A 15,650-nucleotide genomic window follows, 5' to 3' on the forward strand; every position below is an offset into this window, starting at 1 on the left:
CAATACACCTTACAACAATTGTTTAACTCCAATTCATTGCCTCTTAGGCTGATAAATATGCACACACACAGAGGCATGACATGCATATGTACACACACATGTGTATATCTATATTTATATACACACATATAGACACACACACATAAAATGAGGTTTCTATTCTTTGAAGTTTGGCCAACTTTTCCATGTGGTTGCAGCAGCTGTGTGTAAAGGCATGTCCACAGGGCCTATCTGAGACCCAAGGGACTCAGAAGGGTAGTGGATGTGATAGCAAAGCAAGTTTTTTCAGTTTTGCACAATCCTGTTCCTTAAGACCAGGTCTGTAAATTAAGATCTGAACCTACATATTGAAGGCTGGATCCTGCAAACAAGGCATTCTGGCCCCAATCCAGTAAAGCACTTAAATATATGTTTTAACATTAGGTGCATGTCTTGTTATGGTGTGACTTCAAAGGGACTTCTTTTGCTTGGAATTAAGCACATGCTTGAACACAAGGTTGTATATTTGAATGAGCCACATCCAAATGGCAGAGCTACTGTCAGAGAGCTCAGCACCTCGCTTCTTCACTGAGCAAATATAATCACACAGAGGAGAAACAAACAAAACAGAAGCTCCACCTTTTCTAAACAAGCTCTTCCATTGTTGATTTGTACCTGATTTGCACAGGAACACTTCTTTCCTCAGTGCTTGGTGGTCATGGTGAGGTGATGCAGCTGGAGCTCAGCAGGATCCTGGTCACTCCTTTCAGAGCTGGCAGATTAATGGGGAATTCCCTGGGGAATGCTCCATTGCAGCCTGCTCCTCTGCTGAGAGCAGGGAAAATCGAGCCTGTGCCCATTCCCCCATACCAGGGGACAGTGGGGATGGTAACCCCATCCCCAAGTCATGGTCCATGTACAAGGGATGCTCAGCCACTGCTGCCATCCAGATTTTCCCTTTCTGAATTCTGGTTTTATGAGAATGGCAATTGCACATTTAATGCTTGATCTGCACGAGACTAAGCTGCACAATAGTGAAATGCAAACTGGTGCTAAACACCCTTAAAAGGGTTTAGAAGCATCCAAAAATACTGGGCACCAAGTGGAGTATTTGCTGAAGTGCAGAAAATGGGAAAAATTCCTCTTCTCAGTTAACCTTTATGTTTAAAGGCAGTTTTTGAAGGAAACTATCCTTAAAGATACTAGTCTGTCCCCCTTTTATGCCAGAAAGACAAAATATAATAAATACAGAGTAATATCATATAAATCAAAGCATCTTTAGTTAATTTTCTAAGTCTTTTAAGTCTCCTGCAGATCAGAATCTTGTTTCTCTCTCCAACTTGCTGGTGTTAATAACCAGTACTGTTAAGCAAAGAAATTTCTGAGAGTTAAAAATAGGTTTTCATTAGCTAAAATGTACCATGCAGTTGTGCATTTAAATGCCACATGCAGTGTGGGGGAAAATAATCTTAAAAAAAAAAAAAAAAAAAAAAAAAAGAGAAAAAAAAAAAAGAAGAAAATATTGACTTAATTTTTGTACCCTGAAAACTTGGTGTTAAATTATTTTAAAATGCACCCCAAGTCATAACAAACTGCTGTATATCAGGTCACACTGCCTCCTCCAAAATCATGCTTATCTTTAAAATTTCCTTTCATAAACATTTGGCAAATATAACATCAATTTAAGCTGTAATGACCACATTTAATTTTCATTTTAAATTTATTCTGTTACTATATATTGGAATCCTGGTTGATGCCAAGTCAGCCAGCCACAGGTCTGTTTTTCATTTTTGCATTGAACTTCTTTAGGTTAGACATGCTCAAGAGTCCTGGTTTAATGCATAACCCTAATTATAACTTAGAATTAAGCTACTGCTGACTGCAGCATTTTAGGCAGGGGAATCAAAGAATGTATCTAATGAAAAAAAACACAACTCCACCCCTCACTAGTACCTTATCTTTATACATTTTTTAATGTTCTTTTTTTTTTTTTTTTTTTTTTTTTTTTTTTTTTTTTTTTTAGATTGAGTGCATAATACAGCTATAAACCAGCAGTTTAGATAATACAGTCAGCTTGTCAGTTTATATATGTCTACTCTGAGCTTAAGGGTTTTCTCTTTGCTTTGAATTGGGCCTCACTTCTTATTAAAATGCTGCAAGCTTTTAAGAGATTGTAGTATCACAGACCAGTGATAGCTCAACATTCTAATATATCATTATGTTGGACCTATATCTGGGCACTCTAAAATTGCATTACTGTTTAAGCTGGTTGAAATATTTTTGCAAAATGTTTGGTTTTGGATGAAAAATGCCTTTTCAGCCATGCAGAACTTTGATGAGGAAATTCTTAGAATGTTCTGATTAAAATGGCTTTGGGGTTTTTTAATGGAAAAACTAAAAATGCAGTTCAGAGCACTGTTCAATTACAATAAAAATACTGGTGTTTCCCCACATTTTTACAGGGAGTGAAATATTTTTAAGGACAAGCTCTTGTGGTCACTTCAAACTTGTCTGAATTTCATGTATTGGATTGGATCATTGGGAACTCAATGGAAGGAAGGGCAGGTTCTTATCATCTGGGTCTTTGCTCCCAAAATAAATCTTTTCTTATAATAGAAGCAGGTTTTTAGACGAGTGGGGTGGTTAATGATGAACCATGTGGCATGGGTCAGAAGGAAATGTGGCTTGGGGGGATGCTACCATCATGAAAAATAAGATCAGGAAGGACCTGATGTGCCAGGAGGAGCATTGTGCTCCAGAGGAACTCCAGGACAGGGTCACTGGGGCTGGAGTGAGAGCTGGGATCAGGGCAGCACCACACAGGGACACCCTGTGTTCATTGCACAAGGACAAAACTCCTGGTGAGAGATGGAGAGCAAGTGAAAACCATTGCAAGGTACCTTTGTGCACCAGCCTTTGTGCTGTCCCTGTCCCCACAGATCCTCTCTGCTGGGAATTGCTCTCCTGCTGTCCAGGAACAGAAGATGCTGCACCCAATTGTGCTCATTTTCGCTGGCTTCACGTGAGGGTAACCCCTCCATCTCCTTGGAATCACTCCAGATGTATGCTGGGCTTTGTGGCTGCAGTGAGAATCCTTTGCCACTGGAATGTGAGACTGTGTTTTCATTCCTGTGACAGTTCTAATGCCTGCCTGCTGCCTGCAGGAAGCTCGTCAGTGAGTTATACATTGCCTGATAAAATACTAACGTTTTTCTTCTTTGGGAACAGGGAAACAAAAAATTTCTGGGTTTGTACTAACATTCCACTTGTTCTGCGTGGGCATTCAGCTGTCCTGCCAGGAGCTGGGAGTGTTTACAGCCCTGGTGTAAATGAAAGCAGACAGAAGCAATGGAGAAACAGGCTGTGCAAGCCTGGGGGCTTGTCCAAGCACAATAGTAGCATCAGTTCAGCTGCAAAATCCATTTAGCTGAACCAGTGTATGTCCCTGATTGGACACACTTAAATTGGTTTATAACCAGCTTACATCAAATTAGTTTAAATCAGGAAGTTTCCATAATAGCTGCATCAACCCGTAATTGTCTAATTTGTGTATAGGATGGTCGCAAACCAGTAGCCATTCCTCCATGCAGGCTTTTGCATTGCTTTAGATAATTTTAAAACTGTTAAACCAGCAAAACTTTTGTCAGTAGACAAGCCCTAAAGCCCGAAGTTTGTGTGAGCTGGGACAGGGAGTGAGCAGGGGCTCTGTGCTGGCTCTGTGCTGCAGCACATGCTCACAAAGCCAGTGCAAAAGGAGATGACAGACGCTTTAGAGCAAGAATGGGACACAAGACACTAATTTTACAAAACAGTTTATTGCTCTCTATGATGGAAAAGTATGAGGTAAAGAAGTTCAGGACTCCTTGCTGTGACCCAGGGGTTTTAATGAGCTGTGTTCACAAGCATGGAGAGGTCAGAGGGAAGCTGTCCCAGCACTCCTGAGCTGTGGGGTCACGTTTCACCCCATGACTGGAGCAGCCTTGAGCCTCCTCTAGGTTTAGTCAAAGGATAACAACACCCAGCAGGCAGCGAGGCTGGTGAGACATGTTCCATCTTCTGAGCTGCTCAGGACAGAGCTGGAGCAGGAAATGTTGTTTTTGCTGTATGTTAATGATGGTTCAGAGAATTTTGGGAAGATAAGCCCCTCTGGACAGCAAAGGCAGAGGCGGCTTGGAAGTGTGACATTGTGGAAACAAAGGCAACAGGAGAAAGACACCAGGAGCAGGGTTATCTCAACATTTCTGTAGCTAAAAATGGCCTAAATTGTTTTCCAAAATGAGCTCTTGTGGAGCAGAGAGAAAGCCTCTGATTTCAAGGGTTCCTAAAATACTTTTGGAACGAAACTCTCTGAGTGTTCTGTGGGTGTTGCTCTGGAGTGCTCAGTAGTACTCGAGCTCCGAGTTCACACCATTAAAGCTTTGTCGACATTACTGAGAGCGTCCTCAACACACTGAAGCAAGCTCAAGAGGCTGTATTTATGTTCTCAGGCTGACTTCAGGGCTGTTGCTGGCAAGCTGTCAATAAAAGAACTTATTAGTCAGGGAGACAGCTTGGAATGGAGAGTTGTTTAAGCAGTTCACTTATGAATGGGACCCAAAGGTGAACAGGAGGAACTTTCTGTGTGTTTAGCAAATGGGAATACCAAGAAGCAGTTTTATCAAGGTAACTCTGTTCAGGATGCCCAGCATAAATATGCCAGATAGGTTTTTGCTGTGAAATGCTCCTCCAGTTCTGCAAGTATATCTGGTAAAAGCTGTTTTATCCTGTAAAAAATAGAAGGGAAAATTGGTTTGATGTTATTCCCTCTTACTTTTTTTGAATGTGTGGAAGAGCAAGGCGGTGCTTTTTTCTCAGCAATAGAAAATGTAATGATGCATTTCCCCTGCATGAGGCTTCTGGACATTTTCTTACTTCAGAAAAGTAGATTGAGATGCCATGGTAAGTAGCGTTGTACCCACCAGATAATCCTACTGGATTTGAGAGCATTGTGGAATGTTACTTCTGGTAAAGAGTAACTTGCAGAGGAATAGAATAGCTGTGAGAAATAGTACAAATCTAATGTCCAAAGAGCAGTGCTTGAAGAAAAGAGCACCCTACTTTTGTAAGAAATATATTTCTTACACTATGCAAACCATCTTTAAAGACTGAAGTGATCCTAGTGGAAGCCATGGGAAAGAGAAAATGAATAGAAAACAGATGGATCCCTAAAGGGACTGAGTGAAAGCTAAATCTCAGTTTGGGGGAATCGTTCATTTGCTCCTGGTGATTTTGTGTTGGCCTAAGAGGAACTTGTAATAAGACAAAGACCTGGCTCACTGTGGCTAGAACCCAAAGTATACATATAGCAACTAATGTATAAGTGGTACCCCATTTACAAGAGGTGCATGGCTTTACAAAAGCCCCCTTCATGTAAATTTTTGTCAGCCCAAAGCTCTGAGAATGACAGCACATCTCATTACAGCCATAATGTTCCTGAATCATGATGTGGTGATTTGTTTTCCTCCAGGTTTTCTCCTTGCTCCATCCTGGGAATGGCCTTGGCCTTTCTTTGTTTGCTTCTTTTTTTGGGGAAGGCTGGTTGCCAATGTGCAGTTCTAAAGTCACATTTTCACTTGCATTCTGGGCAATACCTCCCACATTTTGGACTCTGCAGTGCTCAGTGTAAATGGTTCCTTAGAGCTACTTTGGCAGCCAAGAAAAGCGATATTGTATTTGATTTCTGGCACTGCCACTTGCTGGATTGCTGTAGCAGACCTCCAGGTCTGGATATATCTGGCTGAAGCAGAAGATCCCTGTGTTTCCTGACTGGACTCCATGGAATCCATGCCACTCGAGATCTGATCTGGGGCAGCCAAGCAGAAAAGTGACTCCTTTCTGCCAAAGGCATTTCAGCAGCGATTTCAAGGTTGTTCTGGAGGAAAGAGGGACAGAGGTGAATTCTCTGAGAAATTAGTTATAGTAAGGATAATTTAGGCCTTCTTCCAGTAGGGTTTATTGGGAAGGTCTGTTGTGTACAAGCCAAATCTTAATTTTTTTTAACAACACAACTTTTGAGGAGAAAAAGCCCATCCAGAAACACATTTATTCTTCTCTTGGATCAGACACTCGTGTTCATATGGCTTGGTAGTGTTGTATATCAGGAGACTGGTGTGGTTGACCTCTAACTGTGGAATTTTTAATTTTTTTCTTTTACTGTGCACAAAGGTAATGGTGTGAACATGTTGGAGGCCTGGGAACTACTTGTTTCAGCAGCAGTTACCCTTATTCAACCTGACTTGGATCATATCCCTACCACAACATTAATAACCTAGCACACTCAGAGAAAGAATGAAATAAAGTAATATGAAGAAAGGTCCAGGGCATGTTTGCTATCAAGCTTCATCTTTTGCTTTCCTAGTGGTGCCACTGTGGTAGCAGATCTGACTGGTATCCAAAATGAGCATTTGAGAATTCATCTTCTAGGCAAAAAAAGGCCACTGCTTTCAAGGCATTTACTTAGAAGCCATCCAGGATAATTTATGCTGGTTCTCAGTAAATTCAACCAGATTTGAGAAATCCCTTGAATAGTGGAGTGTCCAGATTGTGTCCCTTGGCTTAGCTTGGCATGGAGGGTGGCAGACACTGTAATATACTCATGTGTAATAATACTGACAGAAGCCTGCTTTCCACTACAGTAAAATGCATGCTAGGAAATTGCTGCTGGTTTAATAAGTACTGCATTGTTGGCAGCAGAAAATTTAGGTCCAAATGAGTTAAATTTCATCATCTTGCTGTGATAAAAGATGGAGCTTCTTTCCATGCTGGGCTCCATGTCATGCCACAACCAAATGCCTTTAGTCTCCCACAGCAAACTCTCTTGCAGGATAAAGAACCTCTCAAGATGGAGGCAAGCTGTCACAGGAAGGTGTTTGTGGGGTTGGCAATCACCACAGCACAGTGATTTGGGGCAGCCCCCCTGGAGCAGAGGTGAGCTGGCACTATAGCAGTGACCCATATGGGATCACCCCTCTGACCCTCAGAGGAACAGAGCCCACCCAGAGCTTGCTGTTACTGGGGAGGATGGTTTTCCTGTGGAACCAACCACAGTGCTTTAGGCTCTCTTTATTGTGTCAAGAAGTGACACTGACACCATAAATTGTGTGGCAGGATGCCCTCAGCCTCGTGAATCATCTGCTGTAATTCTTCAGGAGAGGGCAAGCAGGAGAGGCACTGCAGGAAAGGGCATTTCTTGTGTTCCCATACTCTGCCATGTGAATCTGCCCTCCTGAAATCCATAAAACCCGCAAGCAGGCTCTCAAACATTTAATTTGAAAGATCTCTGTTTAAATAGTTTTTGACTTGTGCCAGGGCAAGCCTGTCCTCCAGCTAATTATGTTCTAAGCACACAAAGAGAGCTAGTGAAAACAGTCACTTCATAACCATTTTCTTTTTGTAAACTCAGGGTACTTAGATCTGCATCATTTAATCATAATAGAGCCATATGCATGCAGCTTAACTTTTCTGGAAACCAAAATTAGCTAGAAGACATTTTGGCCTATTTCTGAAGTGCTTGTGTATGGGGAAAAGTGCTTTGAGAACTTCAAATGGGTATGAGCTCCCAGACCTTGGAGGAGTGGAGGAAAGTTCATGTCAGGAATGCTCTCACCTCTGCACAGGTCACACAGCAACAAATATATCCTCAGTGCAATTTTAGAGTGAAGTTTAGAGTGGTGGAGTGGTTAACTAGCACAAAGAAACTAAAAGAGGGACTAAGCTGCCAAATGTAGGGCAAATATTAATCTTGTTGTGGGCCAGAATCTCAGGGTGTGAATACCTGGTCCAAATAAAGTTATTTTAGTTGTTGAAACATGACCCTTAAATGGAGCACAGGAATATTTCTTATTTAGATATTTACATATCTTGCAAATATTTGAAAAAATATAACAGCCTCTATGAAATTCAAACTTATTTGCTTAACGAGGCAGTGCTTTAATTTGCATGTCACATTGGATACATCTCTAGGTACCTTGAAAACTCTGAAGGAGGCACATGCTCGAATCATTGTCTGAGAAATGCTCAGTGAACAGCCAGGGCAGGGATCACATCCAGGGGAGATCTCTGCAGCTCCAGGGCTCAGTGCTGAGCTTGCAGTTGTGCTTTGCCAGCAGGACCCTGCAGCAGTCACAGCAGCTTTGTTCCAGTGGGAATGGTGTCTGAGTCAATCCAGCAGCTCCCGGTGCTCTTTGATACCCAGCACTGCTTCCCTGCCAAAATTCCAATTGATGTAGACCATAGGGCATTCCAAAGAGTTCCTAAAAAGCTTTGGGTAAGCCTAAGGAAACAGTGTAATGATATCTTGATAGATATCTTGCTACCACCCCATTCCCCTAAAAAAAAGCTGTAAAAACTTGCTGCAAAAGATGTTAAGAGAATTTACCAATATAGTTTTAATTTCAAAATAGTAATTATTAACAGGGCAGATACTCTGAGTGTTACATGGATGAAACTATTAATTAAAAGTCGCTTACAGAACTCTCTGTGACTGCAGAATTGCACCAAGAATTTGCAGAGGAAATAGACATTAAAGGCTGCATCTTGCAGCCAGCTGTTGGCCAGCAGCTGAATACTCCCTTGCAAGGATAACACAGAGTGTACCTTGGTGAGATTAAAAGGCATATTGTTGGGATCCCCTCATTTAGGTGGGATTATCTGAATTTTTACAGTAATTTTCTGCCCAGCTCTCAGTTCAATATGTTTCCCTCTGGCTACTGTGGCTCTCTGTCATCCAAAGAGGCTCTGGCCAGCAAGGCTGAGCTGGTCCTGCCAGCAGCAAGGATTCCTGGGGACAGCTGAGTCTCCTTTAAATGAAGAAGGGGCAATTAGTGAATGAAGAACAGGAAGATGATGAGGGAGAAGAAGACAGTGAGAGAGGAAAAGAGAGTAAATGCAGCTGATTGCAAATGGATTTATCCTTTCTCAGGAAGTTCATCCTCAGAGCAGCCCCCAAAGGTGGTGCTGTTAACTGATGCTACCTGGTCTAGGTCTAACTTGCTGTCATGCTGACATGTATCAGGAAATTAAACCCCCTCTCCCTTGTCAGTGCTTCTGAATATTGATTCCTAATTCCACAACCTGGCCATTATTTGAAACTGAAGCTTGCCACAAAAGGGAGCATTAAAACACAGGTCAAGGACAAGCCTGCCCCCCGTGCCTGCAGCCACTTCCCAAGTGCTCTATGAAAGCCATTGTGCCATGAATGGATGGGGGGAAAATAGAGCATATTCAGCATGAATAAACCACGACACCCATGTGCTAGCAAAGCCTGATCTGTTTTGACTGTGATAACAGTGTAAACCTCAATGGATGAGGACAAGATCACAGTCACTGAAAGCATGAAGTCAGCTTACCATGCCCACGGCCAGCCCAGCTCTCAGCCAGTGCTGCAGCTCCTGCCATGTGTGTGACTGTGGTGTGACACAAGCCTGGCATGACAGCCCTGCCAGCACTGACCTGCTGTCTGGGGCCAGCTGGCCATGTGAGTGCTGAGTGCATGGAGCTCTGTGTGAGGAGCTGGTACTCATCATTTGTGTGAATGGTTTGGACTGAGGAGCATTTGGGTTTGATGTCTGATAGAGATTCCTCCTGTAGCAAACCTCGATGAATGTTTGGGTAGCGCAGCTGTTGGCTGGAAGGTTCACCTTATTTAAAGTGCTTTCTGAGATTTGATCCTGTCCTTTTTTGTCTTCACTCCACACCAGAGTGGCAGATTATTAACTGAGATACATATGGCAATCGATATAATATAAAGATCAACATGTCCTTGAGTTCAGTGCACATCATTTTGTAGGGAAGTGTTTTTTCCCCCTCTCCATTTGGCTTGATTATTCAAGAGTTCTTTTACCACTACAACAGAATCCTTTTCAGAAGAAGAACGTTTTTCTTTCACCCTAGTTGCTATGAGAACATGAATCATCTCTTTAGCACAATAGCAACAACTGTAGTGCCTAAGTGCATCCACTGATTTTTTACTGTTTGTTCTTTGCTCTCAACAAGATAAGCTGTTGTTATTTCTTTCTTCTTGAACAAGCATAACATGATTGCTGAAGTAGTCAGAATAATTGGACCAAATAGTGAGGCGGTTAATGTAAACAGAAAGAATTTATCTCTTTCAAGTACAGTAAATTGTCCTCCAAAAATATGGAAATCTTGTCTATTTCTTGTTGTGCCCTAGAGCAAATTTTGTTGAGTTTGTTGTCACATCATTATTTTCGGACTCTGAAATTGCTAATGAGGAACAGGCTGCTTTCAGTGGGATAGTTGTGCCTGTTTAATGCTGTGGTGAGATGTTATAGTCCCAGGGTAAATCACCAGCACAGGAGAGGTTAATGCCCTCCCTCAGCTCCATATTCACCACCAAAATGCTGCCAGGGAGTGGGATGTGGGAGGAGGGTGCTGGCTTCAGATGCAGTGAGCTACCTACTGCAGGGAGGGTGTAAACCAACTAAGCTGATGTGCAAACTCTTTTTGTAGCTGTGATGGGAATGAGTTCTGTGCTGGAGGAAGATGGTATCAAGAACTATTTTGATCATTAAGACCCTGAGCTATTGTCATAGATAACCTGTAAGCAAATCTTAAAATTTCTTAAATAGCCAGCAAAATGACTATTCTCATTGAGAGAGGAAAGGTCTTTTTTTGTACTTGTATATTCATTTTCAGGCTGGTCTTGGTTGCACTCACAGTCAAAGGCAGTGTTTTCACACCATTAAATCTGCTTGTATAAAATGGCTTCTGTGGAGAGGGATCCTTGGAAAGCAAAGGGTGGTGGGCATGTTTTGACAGTCTGGTGTTTGCTAACCACTGCCTCCCTAAAGCCTTCCTTTAGAACTCCTCATCCTAATCACCAGAGATGTTTGTGGAAATCAATGCTGTTGGTAGATGAGAAAGATGGGTCTGTGTCAAGTGAAAATGAGATGTGTTCTAGATGGTATGAGACAAGAGGTTGTGAGAAGTTTGTGAAACCACTTAAATGATTTGAGGTTGTTGGCTCTTTCTGTGTGTCTGATTTGAGAAAGGAGCTTCTACTCCATCCTCATTTGGCACCTGTGATTTGTATAATCTATGGCCCCTTTTAAAGAGGGGGATAAATGCTATGCAAATATGTCTAGACAGGTGAAATATGGCTAATGATCAGTTGAAACAATTTTCCCAACAACCCTCTTAGATTTTAATTATTTATACATCTGTAACTACACACTATGCACTTCTGTAGCACAGGTGAATTAGAGAGGGGAAAAATGAAAGCTTACATACAACCAGTGTTTTCAATAGTATCAAATTATTATGCCAATAAAACATGTAAAATCTGTTCAAGATCAAACAGGCATTTGATGCGCTGATTCTGTTTTGGAACAAAAAAAAAAAAAAAAAAAATCCCTGAGTGATTGTTATCTGGTACTTGTAGCTTTGAATAGATAAAAGCAGTGGCCCAGACCTTGACTCGAGTAAATTAATACAACAGCATTGACTTCAGGGAAACAATGTGGATTTATACCAAGTGATGGATCTGTTCCTACTGCCTGATAAAAATCTAGAGGTTAGGCTTCTTCATCAATTTTTGTCTAAGAACTAAGGAAGGAAAAGATAATGGGACTACAAGCAGGGATATGATTCAGTATTATTCTGATCTTAAACTTCTAACCTCAGGGGAAAGAGGTCTGAATACTTGGCATGGATCTTGCTTAAGTTTGATGAACTGCTTTACCATTGTATTTAATTGTTTGCAGCCAGTATTATACTGAACTAAACTAAGATTATATGCAATTAAGCAAAAGAAGAGTATTGCATTGAGTGGTATTTAGAGTGCCTCATTAATTTGTATTAGGCTGTTAATGTAGGAAAATGCACCAACACGATTTAAACATAAAAATACCTAGGTAATCTGGCAAACCACACTAAGCTTCTAATCACTCTTTCTGAATATTTCCTGAAAATAACTAGGATGTGATTAAACTACTTTTATGTGTCATGTTTTTTCAATGGAAAAAAAAATCTTGATACTCCTATTGACTCAACAGCCAGAAGACAGAAGAAGCTTAATGCAGAGGCAAGCAGTGGTATTAAAGAAATAAAACCTAAAAGATATATATTAAGAAATTACCCATGTGTAGTAGTAAAACCAATTGGAGTGAACTAGATTTTGCTGGCTTAATCATAATTTGTGAAAGTTGACCTCAAATAAATGTTGAATCATAATGAAATTTAGAGATAATCTAATGAAATCTAACACTGACTATGAATCACAATTTAATGTCTGGGGTATGTGTGTTTTGGTCTTGGATTTAGTGAAAACTAGATTTTGGGAACTGAGTATATTGTATTGAGTGTGGGCCTTGTTATGTGTCATCAGAATGAGCAGTAAAACTTCTAAAAAACTTCTAAAACAGCTCCTTTCCAAGGAAGGGGAATCTTGATTTTCCTCTTTGTAGATGAATTCCTTGGTACAGTCAGATTTTATGCAGTTATATGGAAATTTATGTTGGTAGCAAAGATTGTTTCACAAAGCTGTGATAACCTTTCCTATAGCAAAGGAAGATTTGTTAGAGACTGCTAAAAAAACATTTTCAAAAAATGGTGAAATCCTGCAGCTATCTGTTTTATAAAACATAGTGTCTGCTATAATTTAAGGTGTATTAAAAAAAAAGACAAAGCTATTTAAAATTAGCCATTAATGGATATTAACTGCCAGCAATGACTAAATTTTTCAAGAACTACATTTCAATCATGGACATATTATGACTTATCTAATATGCAGTTTATATATCTGGATCATTAATAAAACAAATATTTTAACACTTGTTTGAAATCTTCAATTCAATCTAGAAATGTTGGTGTTTAATCTGCTTTTCAGTTCATGTTCTCTGTGTATTTAAATGCTGTTACCCATTGTGGCTTTCCTGAGGTCTGAAGCAAAGACCTTCAAGGCTTTGTCAGAGAGGCTTGGACTGGATGTGGCTGTTTCCAGGTCTTTAGCAGCCTCTGTGTGGATGGGTGGAAATTCCCCTCTGACAGGAGAGATCCCTGAGGTAACAGAGCTGTTGGAACATTTAGGACACAGCTTGGAGCCCCAGGTGATGTGGTTAGAAGCTGCTTTTCCCTGGGAGGCTTGCTGGGTTTCTTGGCATACTCTGCATGGTGCAGGAGGAGCAGAGTGGTGTCTGTGCTGCCTGGCTCTGCCAGGGGTGCAAGGTTGGATTCCCAGAGCACAGCTCTGGCACTGCAGGATGTCCTCTCCAGCCTTTCAGGTGCCTGAGCTCCCTGCACGTGGCCCTTGCATGATATCACCCAGCAAGAGGCAGAGAAAGTGAAAGGCTCCAACTGTTACAAAAATAAATCTTGCTGATTCTGACTCAAGTAAAACATACAAATTAACATAAACTCAGTATCAGCAGGATCTTAATTTGATTTTTTCTTTTTTTATTTTTTTTTCTCTTCAAACTTTTTAAAAGATGTGCTCATACTTTAAAATCTGTACATAACAGAGACCTGGTTTTCCCACCTCTAGTACACAGCATCATCAAGACATAAAATATGTTTCTGGCCATCTGAGTATAATAATGAGGCAGCTGTACAGCTCACTTTGGTTGTTTATACCTATTTGGGCTCAGACCTGTTGCAGTGTCCTCTGGATGAACCTTTCTCATCTCAGACCCTGCAATTTGATGTCTGCTCCAAGCATTGGTTAAAGACCAAGTTTCAGCAGTTCATTATTACTCTGTGTGAAATTTAGTGGGTTTAAATCATCACCTTTCTGGTGAAACATGCCAGTTTGAGGTTTGGAGATTTTGTGGCTTTGTTTTAAATAATGTCTGGGGCTGGGCTTCAGCCTTTGGCTTTGAAACCTGTCAGTATGTTGCATAGACCTGCAAAATAAATCAGAACAGTTTGTGTTATCATAAACCATTGAATGGAGGATTTTTTGAAAGAGCTAAGAGAATTACAGGTACATATATATAATGTTTGTGTAATTATACAAACTCGGTGAGGGGATGTCTCTGTAGTTTGAATTTCAATGGCTTTTGTGTACACCTAAACTAGAGTTGTTTGGGGTTTTTTGGTTTTTTGTGGGTTTTTTTTTTTTGTTTTTTTTTTTTGTTTGTTTGTTTGTTTGTTTGTTATTTTTTATTTTAATTTTACCTTAGCTGTCAGTTCTTCCAATTCCAGAATTGGAAAAGGGATTTTGTCCCACTCCAGATCTCATGCTAATGTGTTTCTCATGAATGTGCATCCTCTGCTGTGTCTTCAGTAATTAATTAATGGATGTTCATGTAGGAATTCTTTTCCCTGTGAAACTGATCCCTTCCAAACTGTCCTTATATCTTATGTGAGTCTCCTTTTCCTTGTAAAAATCAAAGTCACCTTCACCCCATGTGGAAACTGGTCTACTACTCCTTTTCCCCCCCTTATTTTTCTTTTTTCCCTTTTATTTTTTAATGTTTCTGGTTTGAGATTTATTCCTTGCTTGTATTGCTGTCAGCCAGCACAACAACCAGGGAGTTCTGCTGGAAAAATATTTTTAGGCATGCAAAATTACTCTCAGAGATTTGCCACTGACCATGTCACTTTGTATGCAGCATATCCAGCAAAAACATTCATATGCCAAAATAGCTGTGAGCTTACAGGGTGTTAGCCTGGGATAACTATAGCTTTACAATCTAGCTTGTAAATTTTTATCAGGCACACAAGCCCCCATGTACATGCATAACTCATAACTTAAACCATGTTATCACTACCACACAAGCTAGTGCTGTAAAAATGCAACCAAAGCTAAATTTAAATACATGTGTAAGTGCAAAGCACTCAGCTGCTGTAACAAAGGTAAAATTGGGCTCCTGTGGTAAAGATATATGTCCTTAATTTAGCCTGAGAAATCACCAAACTCATTGTGTTGATGGTATGACCTAAACTAATCTTCTGTCCAGATTTTCAAAGATGAAAAAAAGATTCAGAAAACTAATCTAGTGCAATGCTGATAGCCTATGATGGTTGAGAGGTTGTAACATTATTTAAAAATATTATAATATAGCTGATGTGTGATTTTCTGTAATGCAACATCAGTTGTCTGTTATTTGCTTCTGACTATATTTACATGGGAGAATAAGGCTAAAAATCTCAGCAGGTCTGTTAATACTCAAGGTGCAGGTTGTCATAAATGCTGGTAATGTTTTTCTATTCCTGCTTTTTTTCCTGCTATTACAGGTTTTTATGAAATATACAAGATATGTGGCAACATGAAACATAATGTAACCCTGCATTTTCCTTGTTTGATGCTGCTCTTTATTTCTCTAAATCAAATGGGAGTGCTACAAGGTGCCCAGGCCCTTTAATATTTTGTTGTTCACAGTAGCCTACATAAACAGAGTGAACCCTAGAGCACACTATGCCTTCTATCTGTACCAGTAAGTGGTTTTGTTCATAAAGCAAATTAAGCACATCAAAAGAAGCAGTCTGGAGTGATGAGCACTGGAATGGAAGCCTGGTATGTTGGTGAGGATGCTGTGCTCAGGTTAAATTGGTTAAAATCCCATTTCACTGGTTCTAAGAACATATTAATTTTTCTTGGAGGGTTTTTTTGGTCAGAAGCCTATTCTGTACTAAAGAGCTGGTGGTCTTTTGGCTGGGGAAGGAACTTAATA

Source organism: Erithacus rubecula (assembly GCF_903797595.1).
Source record: "Erithacus rubecula genome assembly, chromosome: 12".
Lineage (NCBI taxonomy): Eukaryota > Metazoa > Chordata > Aves > Passeriformes > Muscicapidae > Erithacus > Erithacus rubecula.